General features: G+C 38.9%; 1 long non-coding RNA gene and 1 pseudogene across 1 annotated transcript; both read left to right on the forward strand.

Moving 5' to 3' along the window:
* The first annotated feature begins 4,000 nt into the window (after positions 1-4,000).
* On the forward strand, positions 4,001-4,782 carry LOC148873144 (uncharacterized). Its single transcript, XR_016106777.1, has 2 exons — positions 4,001-4,277; positions 4,375-4,782. It is a non-coding gene; the product is annotated as an uncharacterized LOC148873144 (long non-coding RNA).
* Positions 4,783-7,074: 2,292 nt separating this feature from the next.
* On the forward strand, positions 7,075-8,599 carry LOC148873145 (fatty acid elongase 3-like pseudogene; annotated as a pseudogene).
* The last annotated feature ends 9,976 nt before the right edge of the window (positions 8,600-18,575 follow it).

Raw genomic sequence — 18,575 nt, forward strand, 5'->3', positions numbered from 1 at the left:
TGTTGTTGGTCAGTCCCCTTGGTGGGGGCAGGCACCCCCTCGACAGCTTCAACATCTGCTCTCCCGGCTTCTTGTTTACCTGGGTCTTCTACCTAGTGTGGGCACTCTCCAGCAGCAGCTTCCATATGTCCATCAACACCTCTACAAACGAAAAAAGACAAGTCAGTATCATCAGACGAGGACGAAAGGAATGTGTTGAAAGACTACGAGACCTCTCCTACCAATGGGGGCAGGGCTGAGCCCCGTGAACACCAAAGGGAGCTCCATCTCCACCAAAGGCTTGGCACGGACTCTCCCCAGCTCGAGTAGGTGAGCTAAGTCAGCGGCCTCCTCGTCCAAAAGCGTGGGGGGACACCTCTCAACCGTCGTGCAGGCCTTTCCCTACCTTGACCTAAACGACCAACCCTCAGGGCGGGACACATAAAAAAACTTGCCCTTCCAGTTGTGGACAGACGAAGGGTTGTCAACGGGTTTGCCCCTCTGAGGCTGAAAGTAATACATGTTAGCCTCGGAACAATTTCGGCGTCAGCTCCACTTCTTGAAGCCGAGCCACCACCAACATGTCGATCATGCTCCGAAGGGCGTCTGGGACTAGCTGGCTGAGGGTGATCCCGTACCACCTCAACAACTCAGAAATTAAGGGATGAAGGGGGAACCTAAAGCCGAACTCGAGGAAATGCTGGTAAACACAAATCTCCCCCTCTTCGGGAGTCCATGGCCAGTTACCTACGTCGGGCACCTTAAGGGAATAAGGCCAAGGTATGTGGAATCGTCAGGCCAAGGACCTCACTTGGTCCACATCCAGAGCACTATCGAACTTTGAACGTGGCAGGTTAGCCATGGCCACTCCTTGGGCAGCGCTTTCGGCCACAATCCCCAGGATGGGCTCTGGGGTCCACTCCCCCTTGGCTTGGGGGGACCCCTCTAGCTCCCTCAACGTCACAGATGCAATACTCTCACAGGGAGGGTCATCGCCTCGGCAGTTGCCCTTGGCACCCTCGGAGGCTACCCTCTCCCTCAGCATCATCGCCTCTCACTGAGGGGGGACGACGACCAACAGACCTAAGAGAGGGGGGTAAGAGTCTGAGGAGAGCTCCCTTCCAAACTAGTTGGAAGGTCATAGCACTTAGGGCCAGAGTCAGAGCAAGACATGGTTCGAGGTGTTACCTAAAGACGAATGTGAAAAGGAGGAAAATGAAGTGTGTTGGCTGAAGGTCTGGGAGCAGTGTTCACTCAACAACAAGGGCGCCTAGAGACAAATGATGAAGAAAAATCGCAGCTAAGGCCCTATTTATAGAAGAACGAATGGCCCAAATATCGCTGGATCCAACAGCTGTAAAGCCTCCGCTTCCGCAACCCAACCGCGGCATGCCACTCGGCACTCGTCCTCGGAAGATGAAACGATGACCAAGCGAACCAACAGATCCGTGGGCCGTAACCTGCTAGTTCAGACTCTTTGACCCAACGAATGCACGTACTTGTCCACCCAGAAGGCCGTTCCGCCTATGGGAGACTTCCCTCATGTCTGACCCATGTAGGGTACGGTCCCGACTCACCAACCCGAGGCACTAATACCACGCGCACCTTCAAGCTGCCGACGCATGAAGACACGAGCTTGGCTCCTCCGAGTCCCTTTCGCTTAGCCTCCTTACCGAAGAGCAAAAGCCTACCTGCAACCTCATCCTCCTCCAAAACATATCGGCCTCTTTAGGACGCCTCACCTCAACTACTAGCCCTCGTATAAGGGAACATCGCCTTGGCTACGAGCCCTCGGACCCCTCAACCTTTAGGAGACCATTCCCCTTGGCATCCATTCCTTCACCTCAGCTCACGCCCTCTGGAGCCTTGGAGTCCTTGGCTCTCCACCAGAGCTCAGGAGCGAATTGACTTTGTTGCCCTCGGCCAATCCGAGTGTCAACAGTTTCTAAATGAAAATTTCTTTCTATATTTTGTTTGATCTTTGATTTGGTGCCGCCCGTTTTTGTACTTTTTTTTCCTAATTAATTTGGTAATGCTATTACTAAAATTTTTCACTCCAACTAAGGTGACGTTTGATAAATCTGAAAATTCAGATCTAAAAAGTTAAAAAGATATTAAATGTGTCTGAAATTTGAGAAGAGGCATAGTTGTTTTTTTACTTTTTTGAGGATTTGAATCCATAAGTTTGTTTGTATTGGATCAACCCTTTACCATATGAAATTTATCGATTTTACAATTTTACCCCTAAAACATACAATTTGGAAATGTTGAATTCAATTTACATTATCTAAAAATAATAATTTTCAACCTCAAAATAATATTGAAACAATACAAATAAAAAATTAATATTTACTAATTAATAAATGAAATGATTAAAATTAAGAAAAATAATTAATGATTATAAAAATATTAAAATAATTAATAAATACTAATTAATAATTTACACAAATAAAAATTAAAATAATTTTTAAAAATTAATGAAATAATTAAAATTTTCTAGTTAATAAAAATAACTAATAAATAACACAAGTAAATTTAATAAAAATAATTAATGTTTAATAAAAATATTAAAATAATTAATAATTAATAAAAGTACTATTATTATTCACCGAAGTACCGAACCACCACTGCTGCTTGTTGCCGTGACGGTGGAGGTGGTGGGAAGACAGGGGAGGGAGGGAGAGAGAGAGAGAGAGAGAGAGAGAGAGAGAGAGAGAGAGAGAGAGAGAGAGAGAGAAGAGAAGACAGGGGGAGAGAGTGAGAAGACAATGGTGGTGGCGATGGTGGGAAGATAGGGGAGGGGGAGAGAGAGAGAGAGAGAAAGAGAGTTGTTGTTGCAAGTTGCAGTAGTGGTGGTGGGAAGACAGGGCAAAGAGAGCGAGAGAGAGAGAGAGAGAGACGCCATTGCAACTTGCAGCGACAAAGGAAGGAAGATAGGGCGGAGAGAAAGAGACTAGAGAGAGAGCGAGAGAGAAAGAGAGGTCAAATATTTTTTGGGTTTGGGGTATCAGGGGTAACTTGGGTCATTTATGAAAAATTGTAAGGATATTGTGGACATTGGACCGGCTTTGAAACGCGTCTGAGCACATTAAGAGCTGGCTCAAGGTCTATGATTTTCATATTTGAAAATCAGTTTCAGACCTAGTTTAAGAGGTAGAACCAAACAAGGGGCGAGGTCTGAAAAGTAGTATTTTCAAATTCAGACCTCTAAAAAGTGCAATCAAACGGCACCTAAGTATGGATGAAACTACAGGAAGCGATGGGAATAAAATTTTTTTCACTCCAACTAAGTATGGATGAATCTACTAGAGGTGATGGCAAAAGAAAAGGTGAGGAGTATGTGAAGTAGTTACCTGATCTCTTGAAGGTAGCTTGCTAAGAAGGAGATGAAGCAAAAGATTGGTTGCAAATTAAGGTCTCGTTTGATATCACTTCAAAGAATCATTTTTTATTATTCTCACAATCTTCTAGGATAAAATCACATTTAGGTTTGCCTATTCTTCAAAATCCATTCTTTTTCGGATGAAATTTCTCATTCAGGGGGTGTTCTTTTTCTGGATTTTGAGAGGGGGAAAGTTGGTCAATGGGATTTCATGTTCTTTTTTCAGATTAATGTGGGGACCAAGGAATATTTGTTTTATTGGGTATCAAATGTGATACCCATCTCCTAAGTGGATAAATAATTTTTCTACTAATAAAAATGTTTTAAACACTTAAATGGAACAAAAATACCCCTTTTAATAATATATTTTTATGATTAAAATGATCATTTTCTTTTTTAATTGTAAAATAAAAGAATATGAATAAATGAAGAAAGACTTAGCCATATGATTGTATTTACCCGAATATATAACTTACCGAAAAACGAACAGGCGATGTGAAAAAATGTGGCTTCTCATCCGCCCAATTCTCGCCACGGTATTTCCAAATAACGAACACGTACAAAAGGAAAATATGTGAAAGAAAGGGTATTTCAGTAAATGTGCAATAAATTACAACTTTACAAGTAGTGTCTGAAAAAGCCGATGTATGCACAATTGTCTTCTTCCTCTGACTTGAGTATCTCTTTCGAAACTTCGGTCGTTTTTTCATGGCGATTACCTTTTTGTTGGATCTGAGTTCGAAATTCCAATATTTTATTCTCCATTTCGTTTTCCTCTATAAATCCCCAAACAGATTTTCTTCTTCTTACTTCCTTTCCCGCTCGCAGTTTCATTTCCATGCTTACATCCCTGGCAGCTATTTGGAAGCCATGTCCCTCAAAGAAGTTCTTGCTTCACTTGGCCTTAAACGACGTCGTAAGCTCTTAACTTCCTTTTTCTCTTTGTGCTCTAGATATTGTTGCTTGACGAAAGGTTAGGGTTCGTAATCAGAACTGGTCCATATCTGATGCAGGTAATGTTGGGGTTAGTGACTTTGTCCTCTGGCACGGCTAGAGGTGTCGCTTACATTGGGCTTAGGGGAAATTCTCATGTGGGGTGGAGTAAGATCTGCTCTATCTATGACAAATTCTGCTGGCACATTGGGAGTTCCGTTGCAGTCTCTTTGTTTGCTTGTCTTGCTTGTTATGCTCTCGACGTACTCCTTTTACTGCAGTAAGAATGCATTCGTGTCAATTAAGTGTTTGAGTTTATGTGTGTATGATGTAAATTAGTGTCTTTCCGTATTGTTGTTATTTAATCATGTATTATTGTTTTTCTTCTCTTGATTAAGATTGGTTGTACTTTATTAGATGTAAATTGCTTTTTGTATAAATAATAATGTTTTTAGCAATAATTAAAGACATTGAGACAACAGTACAAATTGATAGGTGTTTAATTCCTTGCTATTATTGGCTTCAGGCTAAAAACTGGAAATCTGGAATTGGAAAAACTCGAGTATAATAAAAAGGATTAGATAATCATATTTCCACAATTCAATTAGATACAAAATGTAGAAAACCTCTTTTATAGTTATGGAAATGTTTTTTTTTTTTTTTTTTTTGTTCAAATCCATTCATTTTCAATAATCGGTTGGTTATACAATAACAAGTACCAGTAACATATATTATTCAATGAAAATATGAAATTTCAAAAGAATACAAAATTGAATTTAACCCCCCCCCCCACTTTTTTTTGCATTGCATTATCCAGTGTTATATTTGGTACACATGTTCAACTTCAACACCAGTATACATGGTTGTATGTATCACTAGGGGTGAGCATGGATCAGTTTGATCTGGTTTCATGGTAGAACCTAGAACCTACCCTATAAGGGTTGGTTCCAATTTTTGGAAACATAACCTATCCTGTGAAGGTCGGTTGTGGTCTTGGTGGTTCAGGGGTTAGTATGGTAGAACCTAGAACCTACCCTATAAGGGTTGGTTCCAATTTTTGGAAACATAACCTATCCTGTGAAGGTCGGTTGTGGCCTTGGTGGTTCAGGGGTTAGTTCTGCGTCTACTCGTGGAATTTGTTCTTTGTTTACTCTCCCTGTACCAAAAAAAAAGCATGTTCTTTAAAAATTTTCTTTCCAAAAAATATGATATATATAGTTTCTTATATTATCTTTATTGACTAAATTGAGTAAGTTAATATGTAGACTATCATTGTATGGTTCAAAACTTATAGTTTAAATTTAAATTTTGTAAATAGTATCTTGTACATTACTTATTATACACATTCAAATATTAACATGGAAACAAATTATCAAATCACTTAAAGTAACTCAATAGTCAAGTGAGACCATGGACTTTATAACCATAAGTGCTTGGGTTTAAATTTTGACATCCCCAAAAGTATTTTGGGGTTTATCTCATGATAAGTTTGGTTCCAAGGCAGGTTCCACCAAGGCCGGTTCATTGGGTCAGTTCGAATAGGTAAACCCCTAGACCCTGGAACTGGCCTAGGTGGGGGTCGGTTCCAAGAATTTGGAACCAGACCCTATCTTGTAATAGATTGGGTAAGGTTGGTTCCATTCGGTTTTAGGTGGAACCTACCCATTTGCTCATCCCCATGTATCATTCATCTGGAGAATTGATATGAGGAAACATGGTGATGCCAAAAATAATTCTAATTCTGAGAAATAAGAATCAGATGACTATGCCAAACACATCTACAAATTCTCTAGATGAAAATGATCAGAAATCCATTTTTTTCTGAAAGGATTATGGGAATGAGAACTTTCGGAATTGATGCCAAATAGGGCCTAATTAACAACGACATGCCATCAAGTTCAACTGAAATCTTCACTCTTCTCCCAAGTATTCAACCCAAAAATCCTCATTTGAAACCATAGAAGGTAAATTTAATCTTCACCGAGTCTTATAGTCTGTCTGAAACATTTAATCACCATTCCCATGGTTCCTCCCCTGTTGATTCCTTTCTTTATACAGTTTCGTCGTCTGAGATTAACACGGGTGTGCAACATCATCCTTTTATCCAAGAATGTAATAAGTTCATCTTGATGGTTATGATATGGATAGGAAATGGATGCATCATGTCTTTAGGTTTCCCAAAAGGGGACACTCTTGTAGGTTGTAATGGAAGCAAATCCATTGCTTCAAAACACTTCTCAATGGCAGGTCATCTACCTCAGTGGAGAAATCCTCCTCCTTTCTTTCTTTATTTATTTATTTATTCTGAATAAATTGGGCATATGGACAAGATATGAAGTTATCCGCCTATCCCTTGACAGAGTTAGCAGTACATACCTTATTGATATAGTTACAGATCGGATCCAAATGACAGGTTGCCAGTTTCAACTTTCAAGCATAAGAACTACAAAGTTCTAAAAAAAAAATCTAAAATGTTATTTATCAAGCACAAACCTTGCATATTCGGTCAAAGACTTTCAAATGATAAATATGTAGCCCTCGAACACAAACAGTAAAAAGCTTTAGATAACCAATCAAAAGCTTTATTTATAATCTATGATTCTTTGAGACACTGAACTAAGAACAAGGGAAATATGTGGATCGAAGCTGTAGGAGAGCCAATTTAAAAAAGGTTGATGCTTTTGCTTCCTAAGATTTGGCAACCTTAAGATCAATGTAGTGTTTAAGGTTTGCTTAACCCAGAGCTTAGAGTTTACAAGTAAAGCGTGACAAACTTAAATATGAGCATTTGTGGACAGGTAAACCCTAGAATAATCCTGGTCGACCAAAAAATACCACGGACCAGCCATCAATTGGGTTTGGATTGTCAGCTAAATAGCTCACATTTGAAAACTGCTTTGACTGTAACCTTTTAGGATGTATTATCCACTGTGAATGGTTTTGTTTTCTAAGACAAAAACAACTTCAACATTAGCAAAATTGTATTGCTTTTCCGGCATGATAGTTTTGGTTTTATAAAACAATACCATTCACATTGGTGAACACACTTTTGAAATATAAGATCTTTGTTATTTGACAACTACGGAACTATAAAAACCTAAAAATGCCAAAAGAAAAAAAAAATAAAAAACGAACAGTAGCTAAAGAATATGAAACGATTCATCCAAACATTTAACCATAAAAGGATGAACCAAAAAAGATAGGGTAAAATACAAAAACCTCTAGTGAAGTAGTCATAAAAACTCCCCCATAGTTTAACTTTAGCAGAAACTTTCCTTCTATTTTCTAAAAAATCGGCAAAAACCTCCCTTCTGTCAATTATCAATACGGAAAGCGTTAAACCTCTAATATTTTTTTCAAAATACCTATTTACCCCTATACAAATTATTATATACCTAATTTTTATTAAAATATGCAACTTTTGCCCTGAAGATTAGCAACTGAAGAGGAAAGAACCAGAAAGAACCCCTTGGACCCATGCCTGCCATTCACAGTCTCTCCATGGTCTTCATATCCGTCGTCATCTTCTTCGGGATCCTCTTCTCCGTAGCCGCCGAGATCCGAGACAACCGGTGGTTTTGGTGGCGCTTCAAGACCCCTTTCCAGTGGCTCCTATGCTTCCCCTGGAACTAGACCCAGTGGCCGAGTCTTTTTCTGGTCTTACATATTCTACCTCTCTCGCTTCCTCCACTTGCTCCGGACCTTCTTCACAATCCTCTGCCGTCGGAAACTGACATTCTTTCATCTATTCAACCAGTCAATTATGATATGCATGTCGTTCCTATGGCTCGAATTCTCACAATCGTTCCAGGTGATAGGCATCCTGTTGATGACTCTAGTCTACTCGGTGCTCTATGGGTACCGATTCTGGACGACAATTGGGTTGCCGAGCGCTTGCTTCCCATTCGTCATCAACTGCCAGATTGTGTTGCTGAGTTGCTAACCTGGTTTGCCACATAGGGGTGTTCTTGCTCCATTCATGAAAGGCGGCTGCAACGGAATTGGAGCTTCGGTGTTCAATTCCGTCCTCAACGGCGTCATCCTTTTCTTCTAGAACTTTTATGTGAGGGTGCAACTCCGAAAGAGAAAGACTGGCTGTTTGGGATGAAAACTCAACATTTCATTCATGCTCTGGCTTGGAGATGAGGAAAGATATGGAGGAAATCAGAGACAAGGATCGTTAGTCAAAAAGTTTTGCCGACTCACTTTTGCAATCTTTTGTTTATTTTTTCTTTTTTCAATGTGTCGCAAAATTCTGGTGAAGAATATTCCAAACACTACAACCGCTGCAAATTAAACGAAAGGGATAAAGATACAGTGTCGTCCGGTGAAAAAAACGATCTCTAGTGAGGAAATTGGCCAACAAGATGAAGCACGGTCGTCGTCCGATGAAGAATCGTTGCCAGAAGATGTACAAAATATTTCTAGAAGTGGAATATTCCGAGTGCTGTGGCTGCTTGAAACTGTTAGGGTTAGGGTTGGAGTGTTTTCTCAATAGTATAGGGAATGCAATGAGTTGTCTAAGGGCAAAAGTGGTATTTTGCAAATATCTCAAATGATGATTAAGGATAAAAATGTAATTATCAGAAACTTTAGAAGAGATTTCGTATTTTACCCAAAAAATATAAAAGCTGGAACGTGGCATTCTTTGGACAAACCCAACATCCCAGACCATTATCATATTTCTGGGTGAAATGGATAAGCTTGAAATTAAAATAGATGTTCTAATAATTTTTAAATTCCAGTAAAGTTAATGGGAGGGGTAATTCGAGAATTTTGAAATTTTCATATGATAAATAGATCATGATACTCATCCTTGACAAAGGTAGTGAAAAGTAATTTCAGTTTTTCATCGATATCTTACCCTCAAATCTCATCACCTACATTTCCACCACTTAATGCTTATACTATTGTGCTAGCTACTATATAAAGGGTCAATATTCATCCTCGCCTATTTGAACCAAATCCCCTTGTTTTCTCTCTTTTCTTTTTTAATTTCTTGTTTTCCACCTAAGCACACAGGGGACGAAAATTGATGAAGGAAGATTTGGCCTAACCCTGTAATTATTCAACACGTGGCAAAGGCAACAGTTCGATACGATAGTGTGCTCAAGGCATGAGTTCCGAAAAGAGGAACCAGTGGTCCGAATTCCCCATAAGGAGCCTGAATTCTCTCTTTGACCCTGGGCCTTACGAGCACAAAGGGTAATAACCCGAACTGGCCTGCCCTAGGGCAATTCGGGCCACACCCCTATCCGAACTCAAGACTTCACCTCGCACATCACTCCAGCACTTCGTCTCCAGGCCGCTGAACTGAACAACCGTACTTGACACTAAAGACGATGTAAGTTTTTGCATCAAGTTCTTAGCAACTTGAAGACCATTTGGTTAAAGCGATTTGTCCGCACGTCTTTCGATGCAAAGATGAGTTAAAAGAAAAGGTGAAAAGCTCCACTTGGAGCTTCTCAAAAATAGTCTAGAACGGGCTTCCTATATCTTTTTAGGGCTACGGCTTTCAATAGTTAGATCTTTTCCCAGCCAAATGGAAAAAGAACAAAACATGGGCTATCGGTTTTGTAAAATGCCGACAGCCCATGCGAAAAGACATGCCAAATGGGGCCTTAGTTATTAGTGGAGGGTCTTGGCTGACAAGGCACTGAACATAGCTGAATGATGAAACAGGGCCACAACAAGGTATGGATGGATATAAGTTCTAATTTCTCTTCGATGGGTGGGGAATAAGCAGGTTGCATGAGTACATGTGAGCTTGATTAAACTTCCCATGTAGAGCTCTACATACATGAGGTCTGATCCAAAACCTCTTCTTTTATAAGGAATAGCTGGGACCTATGCAATGCATGGGCTTTGTTATGTGAAAGTTAAACGATAGAATACATAAGATTAAACACTTTTATATTTTAACTCTTAAATAATAATTAATATTATTTATGTTTTTTATACTACTTTTAATAATTTTTTACAATACAAAAATAACAATAATAAATTACAGCTACATTAATAGTCTAATCTCTAATAAATAATAATAGTTTAATTTTCAATAACCTTAGAAATTTATAGTGAAAATACATACTTATTGAAAATAAATTTATCATAAAATATAATAAATGTATAATAAATACAATAATTATGAAAAATGCAATAATAATTTGATCTTTCATAAATATTAATCAATAAATTAGAACGGAAATAAATAATTACTGAAAATAAATTTATAACAAATATACAATAAATCTAATAAGTACAATAAATTAAATTTTAAAATGCTAAATAGCAATAGTTTGATCTCTAATAATTATTGAAAATATATTTATCACAAAAATACAATAAATACTTACTAAAAATAAAATAAGTATTAATTTTAGTATATAAATAAATATATATAAATATTTTAAAACTATTATTAATAAATATAATTATTTTTTAAATATTTTCTAGAATTATTAATTGATATAAGTGAAATAATGTTTTTATTATTAGTATACTAATCATTGCAATTATTATTCTATGTTTTAATATCTATTAGAAAATATTTTTGATACTACTACTACTACTACTACTACTACTACTACTACTACTAATATTATTATTATTATTATTATTATTATTATTATTATTATTATTATTATTATTATAATTTTTTGTTTTTGATAATTTTTTAAAATTATTACATAATTTCGTTCTTTAATCTTTTTTTTTTCTAAATAATATTTAAAATGTGATTTAGTTATTAAATTTTGCAATATTTTAAGTATTTAAAATTTAGTTATTTACAATATTATATATTTTCATTATTTTAATAATATTTAAATTTCTCTTATTTATTTATAATTTATAGTATTATTATTAAATATTATTAAATCTATTATAACTATTTTTGTGCTTTTGATAATCTTTAAAGTTATTACATAATTTCATTCTAAAATCTATTATTTTTAAATAATAGTTAAAATGTGATTTAGTTATTAAACTTTGCAATATTTAAAATTTTTAAAATTTTTTGTTTACAATATTATTTAGTTATTTAAATAATTTCATTATTTTTGAAATTTTAAAATATTAGATATTTTTTAAATTTAATTATCCATAAAATTAAAATTTATACTATTATTATTTAATTTCGTTATTAATTTTGTAAAATATAAAATTATTATTAACTCGAATATTATGAAATCTATTATAAATATTTATCTATTTTTTTAAATTTATTACATAATTGCGTTATTTCAACTATTTAAAGTTTAGCTATGTTAAATATTTAGTTATTTAAATATTTAAATTTTTAAATTTTGTATTATTTAAATAACTTAAATAATTTTGTTATTTAAATTTTTAAAATATTATTTAATTTTTAAATTAAATAACCCATAAAATTATAATTTATATTATTATTAACTTTGGATCAACACCCGGAAGGACAATTCAACTCAAGCTTCTAGAATACAAAGACCTTTCTTAAAGTTAAAGTTATTAACTTAATCACCCCAGCTTGGGGTTAGAATTTCCCATTGGAGCTTACGAAATCAACCAACAATTCTCCACTTATGTTGGGCATATTCTGAAATTAATTGGATCTGCTCCTCATGGAGTTCCCCACACACATTGAAGGATGCCAACTTGTCGAGTGACCATTTGAACTATTGGATCATTAGCGATCATTGTTGTTCAACACCCAAAAAGGCAATTCGACTCAATCTTCTATAATATCATCAAGACCCTTTTTTCAGTGTTGACTAGCAGGGACCCGTGGTTCGTGTGATGCACGGGATGGAGAACTCCTTGTCGCTTGCCCCCTATTCAAGACATTCTATCCATCCCCGTTACGTTCTTGGTGGTGGGGTGAGTTCAAGGTGAGGCACCCATTCTTTATTGGAGATGGAGAATATCAAAATTTTTCCAACCCGAAGCAATAACCTAATTATAATCTAATTTGTGGATATTTTACAAATAGGATTATAGAATTTTGAGATATTTTAGGAATTGGATTATGACAATTTGAGGGTATTTTATAAATGGAATTGTGGGATCCTAGGATTATAAGAATATGATGAAAATTTAGAGATATTTTAAAAATCAATATTAAATCTACTAATATTTTACAGATTTACCATCAGGTTTGGGGAATTATATGCAAATCCTGAGCACAGTCTTACATACCCTATTAACCCCAGGCACGGTCTTACATACCCTATTAACCCCAGGCACGGTCTTACATACCCTGGCAACCCCAGGTGCGATCTTACATACCCTGGCAACCCCATGCGCAATCTTACATACCCTAGAAACCCTAGGTGCGATCTTACATACCCTGGCAACCCTAGGAAGGCCCCAGCAACCCCAGGCATGATCTTACATACCCTAGCAACCCCAAGAAGGCCCTGATAGCCACAAGCGCGATCATACATACCCTAACAACCCCAGGCACGATTTCATATACCCTAGCAACCCCAAGAAGGCCCTAGCAACCCTAGGAGCAATAACAAAGCAAAGAAAATAGCATTCTAAAACGTGATGAGTTACCTTGGAAGCCCCAGGGGGAGCCTAGCAGAGACCAGGTGTGATGGAAAAACCTCAATATATTATCTCTTTAAATATATATAATCACCCTGGAAACCCCAGAAAGGCTTTGACAACATTGGGCGCAACAAAACATCTTGGCACTTAGACTTTTGAAGTGCAATGAACTACCCTGGCGACACCAGGTGCGATCCAATCTAACCCTCACATATGCGATAGCACTTAGCTCTCTCCAATGCAATGTCAACTAACTCTCAACTGGGATGACATTCAACTTTCGCATGTGTGATGACGTTTCATTTTCTCAAAATGCGACGACATTTAACTTTTTCACATGCGATGATATTCAACTTTCTCAAATGCGATAACACTTAAATTTTGCATATGCGGTGAAACTTAACTTTTTCACATGCAATGATGATATTCAACTTTCTCAAATGCAATAACACTTAACTTTCACATATGCGATGAAACTTAACTTTTTCACATGCGATGACATTTAACTTTCTCAAATGCGATGATACTTAACTGTCTCGACTGCAATGAAATATTTTGGCAAATATTAGGGACCTCAAACTTCACAAGGACAATCAAAGACAGAGGCAAACAGACGAATTGTAATAACAACAGGACGACAATCAACCTTAGCACTTAACATAATGAAGTGCGATAAAATATCTTGGCTTGACTAGTAAAGCTTCGACAATCTCAACCACATCAGCGGACCTTGGTAAACGAAAACATTTGGTAAACCCAAGGGAGATGGAATACTACAAAATCAAACGACACATGTTTTTACTCATCACAAAGATAAAATGCTTGACACATAAAGTGAATCAATAGTCTTAACCACCTTTAAATAGGAGCCCAAATTCACTAAACACACACAGGGCCTAAATGGCTTACTGGCACCGTGTTCAACCCAAAAAGGCCTACTAGCGCTACATTCGGCTAGACAGACCCATCAACATTGCTACTCTTGACTCATGTGTTGCAACAACTAAAGGGGACCACAATTAGCAGAAATTTAAGGAGAAAACAAACTACACAAGAATAAAACCAAATAGTCTTTCATTAAAATATCTCAATGTTTTACATGATACGAGGTTCAAATACATCTCAATCCACATACCACTCGCTCCTCATACGGGTGATCTCTACCAAACTCTACCTTTGTGTTTCAATATTTGAAAGCTCCTTTTGCTCCGCTTCATACTGTGATACTATCTTACATTGGCGAGCATACTCATTAAGGAGGGCGCTTAACTTTTCCGTGGCCTTTGCAAGATTCGATTGGACCACCTTGAGGCACTAGCGAACTTCTTTTAAAGCTTGAGCAGTTAAGGGTTGGGACTCCTTGTAACTAACCTTCCAAAACACGTGGGCCAGAGAACCACCTACTCCTCGATATGATCCATCCTAAATCCCAAAGAAAAAAATGACTCACAAGTCCTCAGCAAGTGGGCAAACCCAGACCATGAAAGTTCATCTATGGATTGGTCCATAATGCGAATCATCACTGCTTCTATTGTATTCAATGATGTCCCTATAACCACTAGAGGGATGTCACCAGGTGGTAACCAGCCTTTCTGAATAACCAGAATCGTAGATTTCACTATAGATCTTGAAACAAAGTACTTCTCATGTCTACAAAGATCTTGAATAGGGACTAGATCTACGACAAAGTAGCCAAGAGGCACGACCTCATGCCTTTCACTGTATTCTTTGAGCTCCTGGTGCACCAATGCAAGTTCCTCGTCAAGTGATAGAGCCTCGAGCGGTGATGATATTTCAGCCATAGGATCACTTCATAGGCTTCAGTCTCCATACGACTAGCGGGTATAGGTTCCTCTTCAAGATGAAATTTTGGCACTGTAGCCTCGTGCACCTACTCAGGCAAAACAATAGCAGCCCTCTGCTCTTGTTCTTCCTCAACAAGCTTCCCTAATACAATGACGGGCTCTTCGGGGCAGCCAATCGCGTCCACCGGACTTCGGGAAGGATGCTCTGACATCATAACCGTCGGCTGATCCTATTGGTCGCCTTCAGTTTGATCCACCGGATTACTAGGGAGCTACTCCTACAGGTCCACATGAGTTTCTTGTTCTCACATAGAGTCGACAGGTGTAGAATCACCAGCATCACCATTTCCATCCACGCTCGCATCCCCCAAGTCAACGGGATGCTCCTCAGGTGCTCCATGCCCCTCGATGGGGGGCTGCAGAGACTTCAACTCTTGTAGCAAGCGCCTAAGAACAGGTGAGACCACCACATCAAAAGATTTATTCCACAAACTCCCTGCAATGAAACAAACAACATGTGATTAGTAACAAAAAATAAAGCATACTGGACATTTGAATAAATACTTGTACAACACATACCTCTTCGCCCATAATGCCCTCAAATGGGACTTGTGGAGTTCCAACTTCAGGATTAGCATCGTTGACCTCCACCCGCTTCAATACAAATGACTATAAAATTAACACAAGTCAGTACAAAATAACAATAGAAACAATAATCCAAATACATCGCAAAGTTGTAGAATCTTATCAACTCAACATTCACAAGCTCCCTCCTACGAGGATGGGGAGCCATCTTCTTTACTCGCCCACCAGCGACGGAAACAAAAACAACCTTAGCAAGAGGAACTGACATTGCAGATTGCATCGATTCCATGTCATTCACCTCCCTTACCCCAGGAGCTGAGGTTGGAAAATCCTACATGACCTCCTCAAGACGGTCCCATGGAGAACTCCTAACTGGGTGCTCCTCAGCTCGAGATGATGCAACATCGGATCCGGTGTCATGAACCTCCCCTAGTACTAATGGCTAGAAAGAGCAAGGCACCCTCGCTATCCTAGACTTCTTAGGCACAGGAGGTCGGCTGCCTTGACCCTCCTTGACAATAGGACACTTACCCTTCCGAACAACTCCCATAAACTTATGCTTCTCTACCATTACCGGTGAAGAACCTGGTTGGGAAGGGGCTTCTTCTTCTCCTCTATGCTCCATTGCATGATCCAGAGTGGGGGCCATTATGTGATGGGGGCAAGGATTTGTAGCCATAAACATCTACATCCCACCGAACAAAGAACAAATGTAGGATATGTGCATTGACTTGCATTGGTCGACCCTCTTCACACCTACAAGAGGGAACTGTGAAACACCCAGGAATGCAAGATCATTGTGACAGCTCCAAAACACGTCTTCGCCTAGAGATTTTAGGAACTACGATCCCATCCTATCATAATTGAATTGCCAGAGAAGCCGGTCAAGACGGTAAACCATCACTTGCACATCGCTAACATGATTGAGATATGTGATGACCCCAGGCCACAGCACGAGATGCGCTACATGGGCAAGGGGATGACTAACCTCCACCGCGCACTACTGACCGTCGTCCTCTGGAACACCAAAGCCAATGTAGAAAGGCATGGAGTTGGGGATGACTATAACATACAACCTCAAAACCAAGTTGTCAAGGGAGGACAACTTCAACTCACTGTGCATAGACCGTAATCCAGGGTGCCTAGGAACAAAACCCGGGAAGCCACATAGAGAATAAAGGCAACAAGGTGACATTGCCTGTCTCCACTTTGAACCATAACATCACCCTAGTTGTTGTCCTCGAACCAGTAGGCTACCCATGCAAGGCATCTTCCCATGGGGTGTTGATTCTGTCTAGTTGCAATTTGAATGTTGGACTTCCTCCACCAACTCTACATAGAGGTCAGATAGATTAGATGAATTGCAAATGTTGTACAGACACTTCCCCACCAACTGAAAGAACCAAAAGCACAGTAGCATCTACCACGGCAATGTCGAACTCCCCAAAGGCTCCCACGAATGTGTGAGTATGACAACACCAATGATCCAGCAAAGGCTTCATATAGCTGACCCCCTCCTTGTTGGGGAGGTCCATGAAACGGTCTACAAAACGGAGTAGTCCAGCAACTCGGAGCAATCAACAGAACATGGGGTTGTCCAAAATATAGCATGCCCAACCAGAGTAGTTTACCAGTGACTTCGAAGTGTCTGTCCCAGGCTCGTGGCACTGGAATGATACAGAGTAGTCCAAGTGACCATATAAGCACATCAACTCTTTTCCCTCCACATCGTCAAATACCCCGTCCTTAACCCTAGACACTGGCACGGGGGGGCGAAAACCTTTTCTACCATTGGCCATCTTGGTCGCCTCATGTTTAGACAACATCTCCATCATGTCCACAACCCTAACAAGTTCAACGAAAGGACACTCAGATATCTTTTGTGAACGGGGAGCCATTGCTAGGAATAGACAATGGAAAGGAAACCCAAAGAAAAGCACAACCAGAAAGAAAAAAAGTAGATGCAAAGAGTACAATATCGACTCAAAGGAAGAAGGCAAACAAGAAGCACGAACAGTTCCTAGACATCGCCCTTTTTGTAAAGCTTTCGCACAAGTTTGGAATTTCAAACGGCGTCGTGGAAGACAAAAGGAAATGATTACAATTCCCCCACCGTCAACCGAAAAGTATGTCAAGGAAAATTATAGACATACCCCCAGAAAAGGCAGGACAACCAACACATTAATTTAAAAGAACACCACGCCAACAACCACCACTGAGAAAGATCACAACTAATCCCCAAGCCATGCGCACATCCATAGCACATTAATGCGAGAAGATGGTTATGTGAGAGACATGATGAATGCCACATAACCCATGCATAACAATCATTCTCACCAATTCACTTGACAAATGAAATGTGAGAAGTCACTCCATTCCATAACGAATCGCCATAAAAACCAGAATGACGCAAACCACACATACCCTCCAACGCAAATGGAAATGAAAAGAGACCTCGCACAGGTGACCAATTCAACCAATATATTTCACAATAGACCAAGCTCTACCAAAGACAGGGGGCTGAGAATCAAAACCACAGTTTCAACTATCTTTGACAAATCATTGCCCTATCGTGAAATAGGGGCTAAATTTTAAAATCGATAGACTTCCCTTAACCAAAGGGGGGCTGGAAACTCAGATTATGCTATAGTAGTTATCTTTTAACAAGTCACCTTCTATCAAGAGACAGGGGGCTGAGAACTTCGCCAATCAATTCAGCACAGAGCTGCCCCTCAACAGAAAGCAACATGTTAAAAGATAGGGGGGCTGAATCACAGAGAGAACGAAGAGTTAACCCAAAACAAACGCTCTCGATTCTCATCCAAATAACATCAGTAAATCGAATGTAAGAATTCTTATTAATAAGTTCACTTATCAATAAGCAGGGGGGCTAATAACCCACCCAAATTAAAAATTTTCTATGCACAAAGTCCATTGTGCATCCCATCAAGAACAGAAATGATCAACAGACCCAACATTTCCAATGCAAAGAGTCGAGGTGCCACGACACTTACAATCCCCATTCGATTCATTCTATCACAGACTGCCAAAGCGAACCCAACAACAGAAATGTTTATCGGTGAGTTACCACTTACCAATAAGTAGGGGGGATAATGTAGATACATGATGGCCACTTAGACCATCAGAGTACAGAAGGTGTCAAACCAATACTACACAAACGCCTACGATGAGTTAATAACTCATTGCACATCTTTGATGAACTCAGAACCCGCATAGACACGCAATGAGCTTATAACCCGAAATGAGTTGCGATGAGCTCAGGACCCATGTGGACCTGCGAAGCTTAAGTTCATCACACATCTGCGTCAAGTACAAGGTCATCGTAGGTCAGAAACAAG

The sequence above is a fragment of the Nelumbo lutea genome, chromosome 1 (assembly GCF_056320005.1).
Source record: "Nelumbo lutea isolate HS-2025 chromosome 1, American lotus-T2T, whole genome shotgun sequence".
Classification (NCBI taxonomy): domain Eukaryota; kingdom Viridiplantae; phylum Streptophyta; class Magnoliopsida; order Proteales; family Nelumbonaceae; genus Nelumbo; species Nelumbo lutea.